Genomic DNA, 17,517 nt, shown 5'->3' with positions numbered 1-17,517 from the left:
TTGCCTGGAGTCACATAGTTAGTTAATGGTACTGAGGGGCTTCCCAGTACTGTGACCGTGACCCCAGGGCCCACACTGTCCTGCCCCTACTGTCAACCTTTGTGATGAACTCGACCACCAACCTCCTGACTTCCCCTGTGTGGTGACTCTCTGGCCTCAACAAACATTATTCAGTCTCTATCACCTCTATTCACAGAATGGAAGGTGACTTCTGATTGTGGGGCCAGAGTCACTGTGGACTGCTGGTAACTTGAACTACCTAGTTAGTCCTGCATGTCAACCCTGCCAACCCTCGGCTCTGTTGCAAACATACCCTCAACTTCCTTTCCTGCCTCCTTCCTCCCCCAATCCTGTGAGCACTAGAGGATTTCCAAAACTACGGTAGAGCCAGCCATTCATCAGTCTTTGTCCTGTTTCCAAGAATCCCAAATATACAAGAATCCCTCATTGAAAACCAAGCATTCTTGAGGAAAGTGGGTGTCACCACGACAGCAGGATTCCTCACGCTGGGAAACAGGATCCTGGAGCAGCCCAGGACTTCAGAGTCAGAAGGAAGTGGATTGGCTCCTAGATACCTGCCAGCAGCTCCTCAGCCTCTCTCAAAGCCCAAGTGGGGAACTCACCTTCCCAGTTCCTCTGAGGGCTCTAACCTGATGATGTTTCCTCTGGACAGAGAAGGAGCAAAGAGGCAGATTTGGGGTGTATGTGTGTACGTGCATGCACACAGTTCTCACCTCCAGGACACAATCTGTGCAGTTCCTATTGGCATGAGCCACTAACTGCATGCAGAGCCATCTAGTGAATTTTGGGGGTGCTCATGGATCTCCCAGGAGCAAGGAGTCTTTCCATGGTGAGGAAGCACTTCCTCCCACCCAGGGCAGCTCAGTTTATTAGAGGTCCAAGGCCAGTGCAGAGGAAAGCTACTCAAGGACTTTTAGAAAGCAGCCTCTCCTGCATATGCAGATTCATAGGCTGGAAACAGAGACTAGAACCAAGAGGAAGCACGTGAGGTGGGTGAGCAGCATGGATGTGGAGTGAGTTACAATCAAGAAAAGCTTTAGAAGGATAGGAAGGGTTTTTTGTTTTGTTTTGTTTAGACAGTTTTCCCTCTTGAGCATAAAAAAGTTCAGGTTCATCATAGAAAACCCCTAGAAGCAGAAGACAAAAATAAAATTAGCCTTAAAGTCCATCACCAGAGGACCAGAAGGGGGGTGGATTTTTTCACTCTCCCCACCCTCAGCCCCCAGCTCCCACCTGGTCACAAAACATCACACCTGGAGAACATGTTTTCCCAGGTCAGTTAACATCTGGCAAGTAACATTTCCAGTCTTTTCTCTCTGCATACATTTTTAAAGAGGTACCTTGTATATACAGAGGTGAGTCAGCTTTGTATTCTGGTTTTATACCTTGCCATCTTTGGAAATTACCATCACCAACTTTGCAAATGAGAGAAGTTTTGAGCTTGGTGTGGGGAGGGTGTTGGTCGTGAGAGGACTCAAAACGGGGAGAAAAGGATCCTTAAACACCAGGATGTGATTAATCCAATAGAAACACTGGAGTACCCCAGGGGATGGAAGGTCTTTCAAATGAAGAGGACCTACAATTCAGCCTTATGGCTCCCGCAAGAACTGTGGACAGCAGCTGAGCAAGCTCTTGCCTTGATCATAACCTGCGTCCCTGCCCTGAATAGAGCAATGAGACCATTTCTGAGTCTTGGTGTTGAATAGGCATTGAATGGAGCACTTGATATAGGATTGAGTTTTACAACTGAGATGTAGGTGGTTAGATCTCCATCTTGCAGACTTGGAAACAGGTTTAGAAAAATTAAGACCCTTGAGCCAGGTCCCTCTTGACAGCAGCAGAGTGGCCATTTAAACTCATTCATCTTTGTCTGAACCACACCTTCCCATTCCAGAAAAGAGTGGGGCTCCTGATTACACAATCTTTGCTAAGACTTTCCAGATGGACTCACCACCGAACAAGGGGGCACTTCTAGCAGTTCCAACCAGGATAGGTCATCTGAATAAAGTGTGCTTCCCCAAGGGAGGGAGCTCCATTGCTTAAGCCCTGCTGTCTGGAATGTGGACCAAACACATTTGAAGGACTCAGTAATCCTAGTATCGCCTCTACCCTTTGATTCTTCTTCCAGGAAGTTTTCCAGGCTGAATTTCACACAACACTCATTCTCCACCCGCCACTCCCCATGCTTTTCAGTATTAGTCTGCTCCAGTTTGGAGCCATTCAATAGTTGATATTGTAGCCACATGTCACCTTAGGAGCCCTCTCTTAGAGATTTAGAATAAGCGAGCTGAATCCAACCCCCAACAAGCAGAGGGCAGTGGTTCTTAAATTGTGGGTGCTCTGAAACCAGTGGTTTCAACATCACTTGGGAACTTGGTAGAAGTGACAATTTTGGGCCACTCTAGACTCCTGAATCAAATTCTAGAGATGCAGCCCAACAGCATGAGCTTGATCAGAGTCCTATGGAAGAGAGTCTGGCACCCGCTGAAGTCTAAGAACCACTGGTCTTGAGATCTCAAAGAGATGGTGGTTGAGATTTTTCATGTCATCTCTAGCTCTGAGTTCCCATTTCCATCCAATGAGTTAGGTGTATTAATTAGCCCTTGATCACAAGCAGGGTGACCCAGAAGTTAAAAACATGGACTCTGGAGCCGGAATACTTGGGCTTCTGTTCTGCTTCCCTGGCTCACTCAGTGTGTGGGTACCCCAGCGTGAGAGCCTTAGATTCCCTCTTCCAAGACCTCATCTCCTTAACATGGGATACTAATGATGTCCCCCTTAGGCCACTGTAAGTGCTCAGTGAGACTGGGCATGGTAAGCATGTGCACAGTGCCTGGCACATAGGAAGTCCATGGTGAATGTCATGTGCTATTATCAGTTTCATGCAAAACAACTCTCTTTTGCATTATGCTGACCCATTTGTGGGATCTAGCCTCCAGCCCCTGACTTATGTGCATACTTGCCTGCACACACACACACACACACACACACACACACACACACACACATTTGCACAAGGACTTTGTGAACATGGTCAACTTTAAAGCTCTGGGGAGACTGATGGTGTTTACATTACAATAAGGCAAACAATTTGAAACTGAATACTAGACATCCTTGTTCTAAAAGAGATTGCTTGGCCAAAAGTCATGTCATCTGGCCTTCTTCCTCTCTCCCTTGGTGCTGGACAAAACCCCAAACAAATGAGTCCCCTCTCTGGATCATGCTGAGCAGTTGGGCTCTTTTATTCCCCAGCCCCACTCCTCAACTCCGCTTCTTGCTTCACTTTGCAAATCTAAAGATATCTTCCAGATAATGGACCATCCCCATCTGATTCCTGAGCGGCATTCCTCCTGCACAGAAAGAAGAGAGCAGCGGTGAAATTTAGTTCTCTATAGATACGAACTGGGCTAACCCTCAAAGTGCTCTGGTGGTAGAGTTTTGGTTTATCTGTAATTTTTCCATCACTCTGTCAATGTTCTTCCTGCCCTTTGTTCTAACCCTCCATACCCACATAACTAGCCATTTGTTTTAACCAGGGTTTTTTTAACCTTGATATTAGGCCAAATAATTCTTTGTGGTGTGGGACCATGCTGTGTACTGTCCAATGTTCAGTAGCATTCCTGTCCTGTGTCCAGTAGATGATAATAGCATTGTCCAGTTGTGACAACCAAAGACATTTCCCCAAATCACCAAATGTCCCCTGGAGGTAGGTTGTGGGGTGGGGAATACACCCCATTGACAGCCACTAAGCTAAATGCTTCCTGTAATAGTTTAAGCTCAGAACATCTTATTCTGCCCCAGAGTTTATCTCTGCAGTGTATTTAAGGTCAGAAGACTGGGTGTATCTATTGACAAGAGAGATAACAGAGTCCCAGCAGTCTCTGGCTCACCCTGGATTTTCAGGGGGAACCATCAGCGCTGTGTAATTGCATTTCCTCAAAGGCTCCACATGTCACCCGTCTGCATCTGAGCAAAGGACATCTTGCTCTGGACCCTCTCCAGTCCTCTTGACCCTCCCCATGGAGCAGGAAACATCACAGGCACCAGGGAATGAATGGCCTTTGGTTTTGGGCTTATAAATACTCACATTGCATTTCTAGTACTGAGATTTTTTTTTTTCCTTAATCATGTTTAACATTCCTGTTGCCGTAGTGGAAACTTTTGTTCTTTGGAGAGCTTCCCATTCTAGGTCCAGGTCAGATTCCTCAGCAGAACTCTGAACATTTTCTAGGGAAGTTTCGCTAGTGAGATTGTACCTTTAATGCATTTACACATCTGTGGTTGGATTCTGGATAAAGACTCCCAGGACCCCAAGATAAATAACTGTGACTCTCAATGGGACACCAGTATCCAAATCCTTTTATGGTTCTATTAGTTCTGTGGATGTGTCTCCTCCACTCTAGCATCTCAAATCCAAGTTGAACAGCCAGCGCTTCAGTCAGATTATGCTTGATAACATACAATTTCCACATTCCGACAGCTTAGGATAACAGGAGTTTATTTCTTATTCAGGCTACCTATTATTGGTCAGCAGAGGCAGAGGGGCTCTGCTGTGCTCATTCTAGTCACCAAGGAACCCAGGCTGGCAGAACTGATGTCACCTCAGATGCTAATGTTGCCTGGGCTAGAGGAAAAGAGAGCCTGGTCCTGCTGACTAAAAGCTCTAGACCACTAAGAACCTGCAGGCCAGCAGGGAAGAGCTCATGTTGCAGCTTAAGTCTGAAGGCAAGGTGGGGGTGAGATCTTTCTTCTTTGGGGGACCCTCGGTCTTTTGAGGTTTTCAACTGTTTGGATGGACACATTATGGCAGGTGATCTACTTTATGCAAAGTCTACTGATGTAAATGTAGATCTCATCTAAAAAAAATCATCTTCATGAAACATCTAGACTCATGTTGGACCAAATATCTGTTTCCATGGCCTGTCCAAGCTAACGCATAAAGTTAACCATCACAACATTTGATTTCTACTTTTAGCTCATGGACCCGAATTAACCTTGTGGCCACCCTCAAAAACAAACTGGCCAGGAAGTATTTTCTGACACGTGCCTGGAGCTAGGGTTGAGGATCAATAACTAGCACAACTATAAATAATTTTATCTGAGGATGAAGGAAAGCATCACTCTGTGGTATCCCCATTTGAAATGCTTGCTGCTTGGTGGATGCAGAATGAGCCCTCACCTTAGACCCACATGCCCTCCTTTTATTTGTAGGAGATGGAAAGGAAGGAGATGGGGTAGGACGTGGCTTGGCCTCCCTGGTGACTAATTTGATTACTATTACTGAACATCTTCCTCTGTTTTGTCCTGATCTCGTTCCGAGTTCTCTCTGTGGGGTGTTGTATCCAAGAATCATTTATATCATTGGTGTCATTAAAGAATGCTTTGCTAATTAATTTGGTCTTTGTGGTTTACTTTGGGTTCCATCCCTTGAACTTGACTTTTCCTGCTTGGATCAGACTCATCGGAAAGGGCTCAGGAGCCAGCTGTCATCCTGCCACTGTCTCATTCTGTGTTTTTGACAAGTTCCTTCCCAGTCTGGACTCTGGTTTTCCTGGCTGACAAGGGAAGAGTCGGAGCAATGTGATCTAGAATTTTCCTCCTAGCTCTGGCATTTTGTATGCCTTTGGTCCACACCCTGTCCGGGTGGCCCCGATGCCAGGGCTTGTGCACTGGCTGCCTGATTTGGTCCAGCTGAGAGGATTCTGGTAGCAGGGACTTCCTTCATGAAGGTGGCAGAATTGCTTTGGGTTCTAATTTGAAGCTGTGGCCTCATTAGCACCCTGACCTGCTGCACACCCCAGCCAAGAGACCACATGGTATGCACCAGCCAGGAAGGATCACCCTGGTGCCCACTGTGCCTCTGCCTGGCTGGAGAGGGACTTGAGGGCAAGGGTATGTTGAGTCAGAGCACTGGGAGGCATGAGGAGGTGGGGGGCAAGATGGCAATGATCTGGCTGAGCTAAAAGGGGACCTTGCCAGCCTTTCAGTGCCATTTGGGTAAACCTAACATTCAAAGGTCAGAGTTGCAAGAACTCCCAAACACTAATAGTCATAATTGATGCTTCTGATTTCCACCCAGTGACATGAAGTTCAAATGAGAAGATGTGTGATGAAGTGCTGAAAATCCACACTTGACCTCAAACAATAACAACTGTTATTATCATGTGCTGTTTTATTTCACCAATGTTGGGTGCTAGGTGCAGGGGATAGCAAAGTGACCAAAGGCACTAATCTAATCGGAATATAGTGTGGTGAGAGCTCTACTATCATGCTCTGGATGGTGTCTTAGTCGGTTTGGGCTGCTGCAACAAAATACCAGAGACTGGCAGACTCACACAATGAACAGGTTTCCCACAGTTCTGGAGGCTGGGAGGTCCCTGATGAAGGCAGCAGCAGATTTGATATCTGGTAAGGGTCTGCTTTCTGGTTCCTAGATGGCTATCTTTGCACTATGTCCTTACATGGGTAAGGGGTGAAGCAGCTCTATGGGGTGTCCTACGTAGGGGCACTAGTCCCATTCAGTAGGGCCCCACCCTCATGACCTGACCACCTCCCCAAAGCCCCACTGCCTAATGCCATCATATGGGGGAATAGGCCTCAACATGTGAATTCTGGGGAGACACAAACATTCAGACCATGGGCCAGGGCAAAGCTTTGGGGAGCTCAGAGAAGGGAGCAATCATTTCTGCTTGCTGGGTTAGAAGGCTCCATAGCAGCAGTGAATTGGGCCTGGTCTTGAAAGGCATCAAAGTCTTTAGAGGAGGAAAGAGAGGGCGTCCCTGGCAGAAGGCACCGGTTGAACAAATGGCAGAAAACTGGATAGGCTCATGGAAACCTCTGGTAGTCTGGCCTGGTTGCTGGGTGGGGTGGGTGGGACAGTGTGGGAGGGAAGCTGCAGAAGGATTTGAAGATCAAATTATGAAGGGTCTTAAATAACATAGGAGGAATTTGGACTTCATTGCATTTTTTTAATTACTAGGTTTTAATTTTTTTTTTCAGTTTTGACTGAAAGAAAAAAAAAAACCTGTTTTTTTTTTGGGGGGGGGGGGTTGTTTGTTTGTTTTTATATTTTCTTCAAAGCCTGCCTCTGGGTCTATAATAGGTAAACCTGTACTCAAATAGATTTAATTACAGTTCTGCTGCCCTGTTGTGTTAATTTTGGTCTCTCCTGCCTCTTAGAACTTCCTTGAAAAATACTGCCCCTTCTTGATCTAGTCTGGATTGTTTGAAACATTTGAATGGGAGATAGGATTTGGAAGCTTTATTATTATTATTTTTTACTCTTTCTAAAGAATAACTGCTTATTTGGGAATGTGGAAGATGCAGAAAACTATAAAGATGAAAAATAAAAAGCATAAGTAATTCCACTCTCCAGACAAAGTGGGTATCAGCATTGGGGGCAGGGGATTTCCTTCCACTGAGTATTTTGAGGGCAGACACCTTATCCTGAATGTCCCCTGTCCTAAGGCCTGAACTTGACCCTGGTGGGTATTTCAGCTGTAGTTGCAGATTGACATAGTGTGGCTCTCACACTGTGTGGCTCTTCCAAGAAGCTTAGTGGCTGAAACCCAGTATAGTGGCTCTTATTCAATCCTAACTTGCCCACTCATTTCCTGTGGGACTGGCATTCACTAGGCCTCAGCTTCCTCATCTATAAAATGGGAACAATGACTACGACCAATAGTGGTAGCTACCTCCTGAAGTTCCTGCTTCTTCCTGCAGAGCCCTTAGGACACTGTGAGTCATTCATATTTGTTACCAGGTAAGTGATGCACTGCCTGGGTGAGTCCAGCTCCGACTAGGCTCTGCAGTGGTCAAACCCACTCCTGGAGAAGGGGCTCTCTGCCCCTGTTCTGCACGTATGGAAGATAGACAAGTTTGTGAGTCCTCAGGACCAGGCTCGTGCCAAGTCAGGGTCCTGGAGCTTGTTCAGAGCTTTTCCCTGGAGGATACTGGCTCACCCTCCCTCTCTTCCTTCCTCCCTCCTTCCTAGGTTTCCACCCCCCTGCAGACTCTCTCCAGCAGGCTTTCCCTTTAAGAAAGACAGCTGGATTCTGTGCTACTCTGACAGCCAGCCCTGCCTCCCCTGCTGGGTGCTGCCTGGGCTGCAGCTGGGACCCTCCTGGGCTTGATTTGAGAGCTGGAGCTTCCAGAGGAGGAGGTGGGGGTTGCTTTGAATCAAGTGCACACTACCAGAAATCCATGTCCACGAAAGGACTCCTACTGTGGCCCCGGGTTCCTACTGCCCAGCTCTGGCCCTGGGACATAAGAGGATCATTCTTGAGGACTGAGCTCAGGATCCCTAAAAAGAAAGTTGGAAAATAGCTCGATGAACTTGGTAAGTGAAAGATTCTCATGCTGCTTCTTCCTCCCTGGATTGGAGATGGCAGATGTAGGGTTGAGTGCTGGTGATTCTCGCCAGTGGGATTCGGCAGGCAAATGTGAGAAGGAGACGGAGGTGGGGGCTGGGATCCCCAGTGGGCAGCAAGCCTTGAACTTGGGGATAGCCCCGGTCCCTCCACCCAGTGGTTGTCACCCTGGAGGCAGGGAGCTGAGGGTTGACATCTGGACATTGCTGGAACCTGGCCCAAGGAGTGAAGATCAGGAAAGGGAAGATGTCAGATTTCTCCCTCATTTGGAGAAAACAGTGTGGCCAGTAAGGACTGTTTGTTGAAGATGCCCAAAGCCAAATGACATTTGCAGTCTAAGGGTGAGTGACCCTGTGAGTCTATCTCAGCAAGTGAATCAGGCCAATTTCTCTTTCTCCTGGGTAAGGGGACAGACCAGGTCTTGAGCTTGCTCCCTAGGTTCCCAAGAGGCCTATGTTTTCCCCTTGGACTGGGGGTAGCTGCCCATGAGCATCAGGCAGTGTCGTAGTGGAGGGGGGCAGGTCTGCCGAGGGCAGGAAAGAATGGAGAGCCTGTTACTGCTCAAGCCTGGGAACACTGCCTCGGGGGGAGGCCCACGCTAGCCAGAGCTGGCACGAGGAGGAATGGGGGAGAGGGCTGCACAGCCGGAGAATGGCTGAGCCAGCACCCCTACCCTCTGCAGAGCACACGGGCCCTGGCCCCGTCTCCTATGGACACAGGTGAGCTGCTTGGCCTTGAGTGCCCAGGTCCAGTTTGGAAGGCTGGGCTCTTTGCCAAAGGGTGGCCTCCCATGGAGGAGGCTGAACATAATACCATCCTCAGCCCTGGCGCTTATCCGAGGCTGGGGTTTCTGGATCAGAGAAGCTCTCTACGGAATTCTGCTTCGACAGATGTTTTCTGTGTTCCTCGTTGTGCCAGACTCTGTGCTAGAAATTTACCAAAACAGAACATGCCATGAAGGAATTGAGAGGGTGTGAAGATCTGGCGAGAGGTCTTACATATGGAAGTGAAGCCATCTTTGCAAAGTAACAATGGGAGTCACCATTTATTTGGTCCTTGAATGCACCTATCGTTGTGCCAAGGGCTCTCTGTCTCATTTCATGCTTGCAGGAATTCTTTGAGCCATGAATAAGTTTGTAAGTTTTACAGATGAAGCAACTAAGACTCAGAAGTTAAGGATCTGATGGAGGAGACAGCTGATGGACTGCAGAGCCAGGACTTGAGCATCTCCTTTCATTCATTCATTCAACCAAGTTGAACTGATGACTTACCGTGCACCAGCTGTGTGTTGGTCACTGGAGACAGAGCTGGGTCAAAGGCCAATAAAAGCCCAAACCAGCCTACCTCCATAGCCTGGGTCCTCACTTGCACACAGAGTCATTCACACTGGGGCCCAAAGACCCTTGGAAGGACTGTGTGAATGTTTTCTCCAAGGTCTGAGAACTCTGCTTTGGAATTCTTTTTTTCCTTGAGAAATGTTACATTTTGTTTTCATTTTAGTAATAACTTAAAAATTCTGAATCAACCGACCACCATATAACCTTCCATTGGCATGAGATTTTAGCTTCCGAGTTGGTGTTTCCATACAAGTTGGCATCAAGTGGTTTCCTGAAATGATAGTGTTTAACTTTTAAATGCTTTGTTGCTTAAGCTTGGTTCTGCATTGTATGCGCAGAAGGCCCAAAGTACCCAATGTTCAGAAAGGCTACACTGATTCTACTGCAGGAAGGAAGGGGTGTGATAAGGGTGTCCTAAGAAAATGTGGTGTGACGTTCCATCTCCTTGGGGACAAAGCAGGTTCCAAACCTTCCAGTCTCCTGGTCTCAGCCTCAGGATGAACCCAGGGCAGAGACTCAGAAAGGAAGGAGTAATCCAGGAGAGAGGAAGGTCCCCAAATTTGGAACTGAGCTCCTGGCTTCTGATTCAGTGTGTCTGAACTCCACGGAGGACTTGGCCGATGGGACGTCTTACGCTGAGTCTAGGAAGTGGGAGTAGGCCTCCCAGGAACACTGTTCCTCCCAAAATGTGATGTTCTCTGGTCATTCACAACTTCCGGCCTCTGTGGTGGGGTCAGCTGTTAGGCAAGGTGGCCATAGAGTGATCCCGGATGTAGGGAGCTATGAATGTAACTCAGGCCTCACCACCCCAAGCGTACCCAGGACACACTGCGTTGTCTTAGTTCCTTGACCCAGATGGTACTGGGTGACCAGAACCCCTCCTGGATCAGATTTTCCACCAGGGCAGGAGGCTGGAGAGAAGCCACTCAGCACTTACAACTCCTCTTTCTCCTCCATCTCCTTTTCTTCCTTCTCCTGATGAGGGGTTGAGTTTTGCCAAGAGGCAGCCTGGTGGGGTGGGTGGGGGGAGGTCAGACCTACTTTTGCATGATTGACCAACGTACCTTTGCTCTCTCTCTCTGTTCCCGGGCCTCAGCTGGGTCCTGGGCAATCACCCTGGGGTTCTTTGTCCATGTTCTACATTAAGGATCTCCAAATGTGTCTTGGCCAAAGGCAAGCTATTTATTCTTGGGGCCACCAGGTCTCTGTCTCACCACTTGGCTCTGCCATTGAAACAGCCACAATCTTTAAACAAATGGGCATGGCTGGGCTCCAGATAAACTGTAGTTCCAAAAATAGGCAGAGGCCAGGTTTGGCTTGTGGGGCATAGTTTGCTAACCCCTAACCAGATGGAGTCAGCCTCCCATGGAAAGCATGGCCTGCTTTGCTCCTGGGCAGGACAGCCCCCCCCCCACTTCTGCAGCCCCACCCTGCAGCCCCACTGTGCTGCCACCTGCCTCGAGCATCCTCTTCTCTCCCTTCCTCCCGGCCTTTGCCTTGATGGTGTCCTCCACCTGGACTGCCTCCCGCAGCCTCTCTGCTTGTAAGAGTTGGACTCTGTATTCCAGTCAGATGATCCCTTTTTGTGTCCTGCCCTGATGTCCCACATCTTAACCCTCACCAGGAGGACTTCCTTCTCTTCTCTCTGACCCCATTGCTTGGCACCTGTCTCACTAGTGACCATTTTACGCTATGCTTCAGCAATTTGTTGCCAACTTTATCTCCTTAAGGGCCGGAAGGACAACAGGGCTTGTCTGTCTGCTGCCTCCCCCACCTCCAGCTCCGTGCCCGTCAGGAACTATTGTGAGCAGAAATCCTGCTGACCTCTCTCTTTTCCTTCTGGAGTCTTCAGCAAGGGATATTTGGGGTTCAGTGTGCCATTTTGGGAAATCAGGATCGCATCACCTATTAGACACTAGAAGTAGCTAAATCCACCACTGGCCTTGAGTCCTGAGCCTTCCCAGACCTTGTGCCCCATGACCAAGGGTCCCTGTTTATTTTGACGTCCTGCGTGAGGCATGAGAGATCTGGATTTCAAAGAAGGATTTTTTTTGTTTTTCCTAGCAGCCACTGAAGGCCAGGCCCCTGCCAGCTCCTGGGCTCCCATGTTAGCATTTTGAGATAATTAAGAAAACAAACCCCAATCCTGGGCAGATGGCTGTGCAGCTAGGAGACCGACCCAGGAGGCTGTGTCAGCATGCAGGAGAGGCCCTACAGAGAAGGAGCTGAAAGGGGAGGTGAGAGCCAGGCAGGACCCATTGTTGCCTTTTCAGCAAGAGTAAGTGCCAAGGGAGTCACACGGGGTAACCAGCTCCAGGCTGGGTCCAGACACAGTTTCTGCTCTTCCTTTCCCTTTTCAGGGTGTTTGTAGAATGGAGAGGTTGGCTGGGGGAGAACAGGGGAGGAGAGACAGAGGACACTTTCTTGGGCCTTGCTAGTCTTTTTTTCAGAGCCAGGCTGTCCCCAGTGTCTAGTGACTTGAGGAGCATGACAAGAGATGACCTGGGATGGCTTCAGTGAGGGGCCAAGAGCTGACCTGCCACCTGCCAAGGGGGAGCCGATGCTGCTCATCGGGTGTGAATTTTAAAAGGGTTTTTGTTCATTAGGAGAATGACAGTTAACTAGGCTACTGCAGAAGTAGCCCAGCTCTGCCGGGGGTGGGGGACACTCACCACTGTCACCACCACTCCAACCATGAATGTCATCAGGCATTTTGAGCTCCGGAGGTTGCAGGAGCACAGGTAGGAGTGGCCGTGTCTGTATGGGAGTGTCCAGCCTGTCATCCCCTCCCAGGTGTGCAAGCCCCACAGGCAGGGTGGGGTCACGCATCCTCTTAGATGGGGGATTCTCTCATAGTTTGCAACCTGAACTCCACATGCAGGAATCTCTGTGCCTCTTGGGCTGAACAGGGCAGGAGACCCCTTTAGACCCCACTGCTAAGTGGCCAGGGAAAATTATTTGTGAACTTCCATTTTCTGATGGGAAATGGGCCGATGCCCACTTTTATATGTCCTGTAGGTGCAGGTGAGCTGGTGAATATTATACAAGGGGTAGATCATGCCTGGCTCAAGGGGCCTGACGCCCCTCTCTGTTCGACGCCTATCTGGGTTCAGCCTTTGCCCGGTGGCTTGGAATCTGGCTGCCCTGAGAGATGGTGGGGAGAAACAACAACCATGATTGGCATCTGCTCCAGTGGGAAGGAGAGGCCTGGGGAGGAAGTGGTTTTAGGGTCAGCTCTTGGTATCTGGCATGACTAGTCCAGCCAACTGACAGTTGGCAGATATTTTTTGAATTTAAAGAGCTTTCTCTTTGTCCCTGGGAATTTCTGAATTTTATCACTCATTGTACAAAGCACAGCAGTGAGTATCTGGGGCCATTTGGGGAGAGCAGGGCTCTCCAAAGGTGTGGTGTTCTACAGCTGAAGAGGATTTGGGGGGCTTTTGAAGAGCCTTGGTTCTCTCCTGCCTCTCTTTTTGAGTTTTCAGCCGAATCCTCAAGAACTGATGTGTAGCTTGTATGACCCATAGCTCTTCCTTCTTGGGGACCAGATGCAATGCCACCTGACCCTCCTAAAATTCCCAAATTCCTGCACACCAGGCTAATTTGGTTTCTGCTTTCAATGATGATATTTTCTCACTTCATGCTAGGAGTATTTACACATAAAAATTTAGGAAAGTACACATAAAAATCAGATGTGATGCTAAGTGAAACAAGCCAATCCCGGAAAACCAAAGGCCAAATGTTCTGTCTGATATGTGGATGCTAACACACAACAAGGGGTGGGGAATAGAAGTTCATTGGATTAGACAAAGGGGAATGAAGTGAAAGGAGGGGGGACAGGAAAAGGAATGATAGTAGAATGAACCGGACAGAACTTTCCTATCTTCACATATGAATCCACGACCAGTGTTAACTCCACATCCCATGTAACCCCAAGAATGGGAAGTGATACTCCATGTATGTATAAATGTCAAAATACATTCCACTGTCTTATATAACTAAAAAGAACAAGTAAAAATATTGAAAAAAGAAAGAAAGAAAGAAGCACTCTGCAGAGCCCTAGGGAAATTTAAATTTAAAAAAAAAAGATGTGAAATGTGAAAAAGCCTTCTAGTGGGAATCAAGTAATGATAGCAAGAATGCACAGCCATAGGTTTACCTATGTTCACCTTGGCAGATCTGAATCTTTAAAAAAAAAAGTTTCTCAGTATACTCCAGACTTCAAAGAGAAAATTTGATATACAGATTAAGAGAAATTGTAAATTAGTTTCTGAAATATAAGGGAATATCATCTAAAGAGAAAGGGGGTGCAGCTTGTACCACCTCAGGGCTCACCAAATTTATTGGAAATATTCACTAGTGAATATTGGCTAAGATTTGGGGATTTTTTTTTTCTTTAATTTTAGTGTGGTGTTTTGTAGTTGTTTTCACTACACACACTATCTTAGGTAGCAACTCAGGGGAAACCAAGAATCGCCCAGGGTTTGTTGTGTGTCTGCAGTCTACTAATAGAGAAGAGCTCTGTGCTGTGAATCTGAGGGTGGGGTTCTAGAAAGGACTCTGTCATGAGTTTGCTAAGGGGCCTGGGACAGGTGGATGCTTCTGGGGCTTCAGCTTCTCACCTGTAAAATGGTCTTGACAGTAGGTACCTCTGTTCTCAGCCGCTGTCCACAGCACTGTGGGAGCCCCCCTGCAGGTCCATCAGAGCAAAGAGCTGAGTTTGTTCACACGCAGGCATCCTAAGAGGGGAGGCACAGCTGTTATGGGCTGGAGAGAACCGTCTTTTCGAGAGTCAGCTAATCGGAGCTGGGCTCATGCAATGACACTTATTTTCTCCAGAGAGCAGCAGCCTTCACACCTTGGCTCTCTGTGTGTGGGTCTATGGATGTGGCCCCAGGCTTTGGAGGGGGTGGCAAGAAGCTGCTCCTTGGCTCCTTTCCTCGGGGTCCTGGGCTGCAATTCAGCCTCCATCTTTCTCTGTGAAGTGTGCTTCCCCTTGAACTTCTGAACATAAAATCTCTTAATGGGTCAAAAGGGGATTTGGAAAATCTCAGGTCCAGTTTTAGAATGCCAAGAGAGTGAAACCCCCTGACCTGGGTGGCTTCTCAGGTCTTTTGCACTTGAGCTGCCCAGGCCTCCCATGCCCCGCCTCTTCCCATTCTCCCTCCTGCCCTGCCCACTACCCAAGGGCCCATACCTAGGGAATAGCAGCCATCCTCCAAACTCAGCTCAAACATTGCCACTTTTATAAAGTATCTCTAACCCCTCTTCATTCCCCAGTTTCAGGTAGGTGTGGTTCTTTCCCACTGCCATTCCCCAATGTCCCCCAAGAGCACAGTGTTTGAAAACGACTGTTCTGTCTAACCACTCAGCTTCCTGAATGCAAGGATCCGACAGGTTCAGTTTTACTTTCCTAGTTTCGTCCATTTAGGCTGCGATAGGAAAAGACCACAGACTGGTCATTTGTAAACAATAGACATTTAGTTCTCATGGTTCTGGAGTCTGTAATGTCCAAGATCAAGGTACCAGCAGAATGGTGTCTGGTGAGAGATCCCATTTGCTTCCAAGATGGCGCCATGTTGCTGGTCCTCTGGGCGGGGGATGGTGGTGAATGCTGTGTCCTCATATGGTGGAAGGGACAGAAGGGCAAAAGGAGCCCAGGCTGGTTCCCTCCACGCATTTTATAAGGCACTTTTTCATTCATGAATGTGGAGCAACTATGACTTAGTCACTTCCTCCAAGGCCCCACATCTGAATACCACCATAATGGGTTAAATTTCCACACGTAAATTTTGAGGTGGTCACCGACATGGAAACCACAGCATAGTTCCAGTGACAGGGTCTAGCACCTGGTAGATCTCGTTAAATATTTGCTGAATGAATGCATTCATAAATAAATACCAGAAATGTGAGGGGGAACCTATGGGCTTTATAGTTTTTCACTTAGAAGGAAGCAAGAGTGGCCAGTGTTTGGATCATTTATCCAGGGGCTGGCTTTATGAAATGGTGTCCAAACAGACCACTCTAATCGGCATCTCCCCCTTGTGTAATATGGCCCCTGGCAGAAGCCTGGGAAAGGGGCTGTGTATTCCATGTGGGGTGTATGGCTGGACAGCTTAGGTGCCTGTGACCTGTGCAGGTATCGAGTATGGAACAAGACTGCTTTGCTGTAGATAACAAGAACCACAACTTTGGCACCCACTGTCTCTCCTTCTGGCCACTTCCGCAGTGGTGTGTGATCCTGTGGCTGTGCCCAGGGCATCCTGAGGGAGTATGATTTTGTGGGGGGCGATGGAAAATGGACAGAACCCCACTGTTTGTTCCCATGCCCATGCTAGAGGCTGAGCCCTACCTTGTTTGGGAAAGTTATAGACTGTGAAGTTTTTCATACTTACCAACAGGAAGTTGGGCAATAGGAATTTTTATGAATGTCATTGGGATAAGAGAGGAGCAAGAGTTCCTCGGGGACAGGAGTGACTGTTCCTCCAGGGTGTTTGTATATCCTTCGGTGCACTCATGCACTTCCTGAGGGGCTTCTGCATATGTGTCTGTCCCCATTCTAGGCACTGAAGATGCAGATGGATCCACATTCTTGCCTTCCCAGGACTTAGTTTCCAGTAAATGTCCCAGCACATGGAGAGGACCGCGTCCTCCTTAGAGCCATTTGGAGCCAGCCCTTGGTGAGAAGCACCACATTCCCAGTGTTAGCTCCTGTGTTCTGCAGGTGGTGGCTCTCGGGGAGTACCTTGGTCCCACGCCTTCCCAGTTTTTCTGCCTAGATTCTGTCCATCCATGCTCCTGTCACACCCTGTGCAGTTCCCCGGAGATGCTGCTGCCCCTCCCTGGTATTTCACTCACGTTGTGGCCCTACTGTGCACAGTGCCTAGCACCAAGTGGGAGCCCAAGCTGGGGGACCAAGGAAGTCATGACGCCAATTCCTGGTTCCATGTTTCCTCCTCTCCATCCACAGTGAAGCCTGAGTGTCTGTTTCCATCTCTTTCCGGGTTAGTCATGGAGAGGGATGGACCCCTAGGGGAAGTCGCTAATAAATCGGGGCATTGTAAAAAGTTAGAGAAATGAGAGAAGCTCTTGGGTGGCGTCACTGTCCCTCAGTGTGTCTTCTCTGTGACTCGGTCCCATGAAGTTCTTTTGCTCTAGCACATACTGCCTCCCCCAGACCTGGGCTGGGTGGGCTGCAGGGCTGGCGGAGCTGGGCTCTGAGGCCGCATGCTTTTTGCCTTCCTTTTCATGAGTGGGGACAAAGTGATGCTGGGGGCAGCCAGCCCTGCAGCCCTCTAGCTCAGGCAGCCCAGCTGAGCCGACGGGAGAGCAGGCCGCCTGGGAATAGCTGGGAAGCAAATCCAGGCCTGGGGCTCCCCTCCTCCAAGGCCAGGATGTGGCGTGGGACCCGGGCCTGCAGAGGTTCCCACTGCTCAGCTCCTGCTCTCCCAAATGCTTCAGGCCCAGCCAGCGACTCTCAGCAAGGAGGGGTGGGGGAGGCCTCAGCTGCCTCGGTCAAGACCTTGTCAGGACCAGGGCAGCCCCACAGTCACATACCTCTGACATTTGTCCTACACCTGGACAGCTGCCAGTGGCCCTGCAGCCCAGCCTTGCCTTGATGGGGGAGGAGAGTCCAGGATTAACCACATCCAGACCTCGCCTGAGTCCGCTGGAGACTGGTCCTTTCTGATCAGTCAGCAGCTGTCAATCATGTACTGTATTTACAGACGTCACCTCCTGGAAGCCTCTCGTCAATGTGGGGGTACAGGCATCAGCTCCATTTCCCAGAT

The 17,517-nt window shown here is 48.8% G+C and overlaps 1 protein-coding gene across 3 annotated transcripts in view; it reads left to right on the top strand.

Moving 5' to 3' along the window:
• Window positions 1–17,517, top strand: part of Daam2 (dishevelled associated activator of morphogenesis 2) — a 106,433-nt gene that overhangs the window by 21,242 nt on the left and 67,674 nt on the right. Inside the window, exon 1 of one of the 3 annotated variants that reach the window (XM_027943719.2) lies at window positions 8,264–8,359. The exons of the other annotated variants lie outside the window; for them this stretch is intronic. The gene's annotated coding sequence lies outside the window, so the exon portion shown is untranslated. Of the gene's footprint in view, window positions 1–8,263; window positions 8,360–17,517 lie in introns of those variants that run through there. 3 annotated transcript variants of the gene reach the window in all.

The sequence above is a fragment of the Marmota flaviventris genome, chromosome 6 (genome assembly GCF_047511675.1).
Source record: "Marmota flaviventris isolate mMarFla1 chromosome 6, mMarFla1.hap1, whole genome shotgun sequence".
NCBI classification, from domain to species: domain Eukaryota; kingdom Metazoa; phylum Chordata; class Mammalia; order Rodentia; family Sciuridae; genus Marmota; species Marmota flaviventris.
This window is presented reverse-complemented; position numbering and strand designations above follow the sequence as displayed.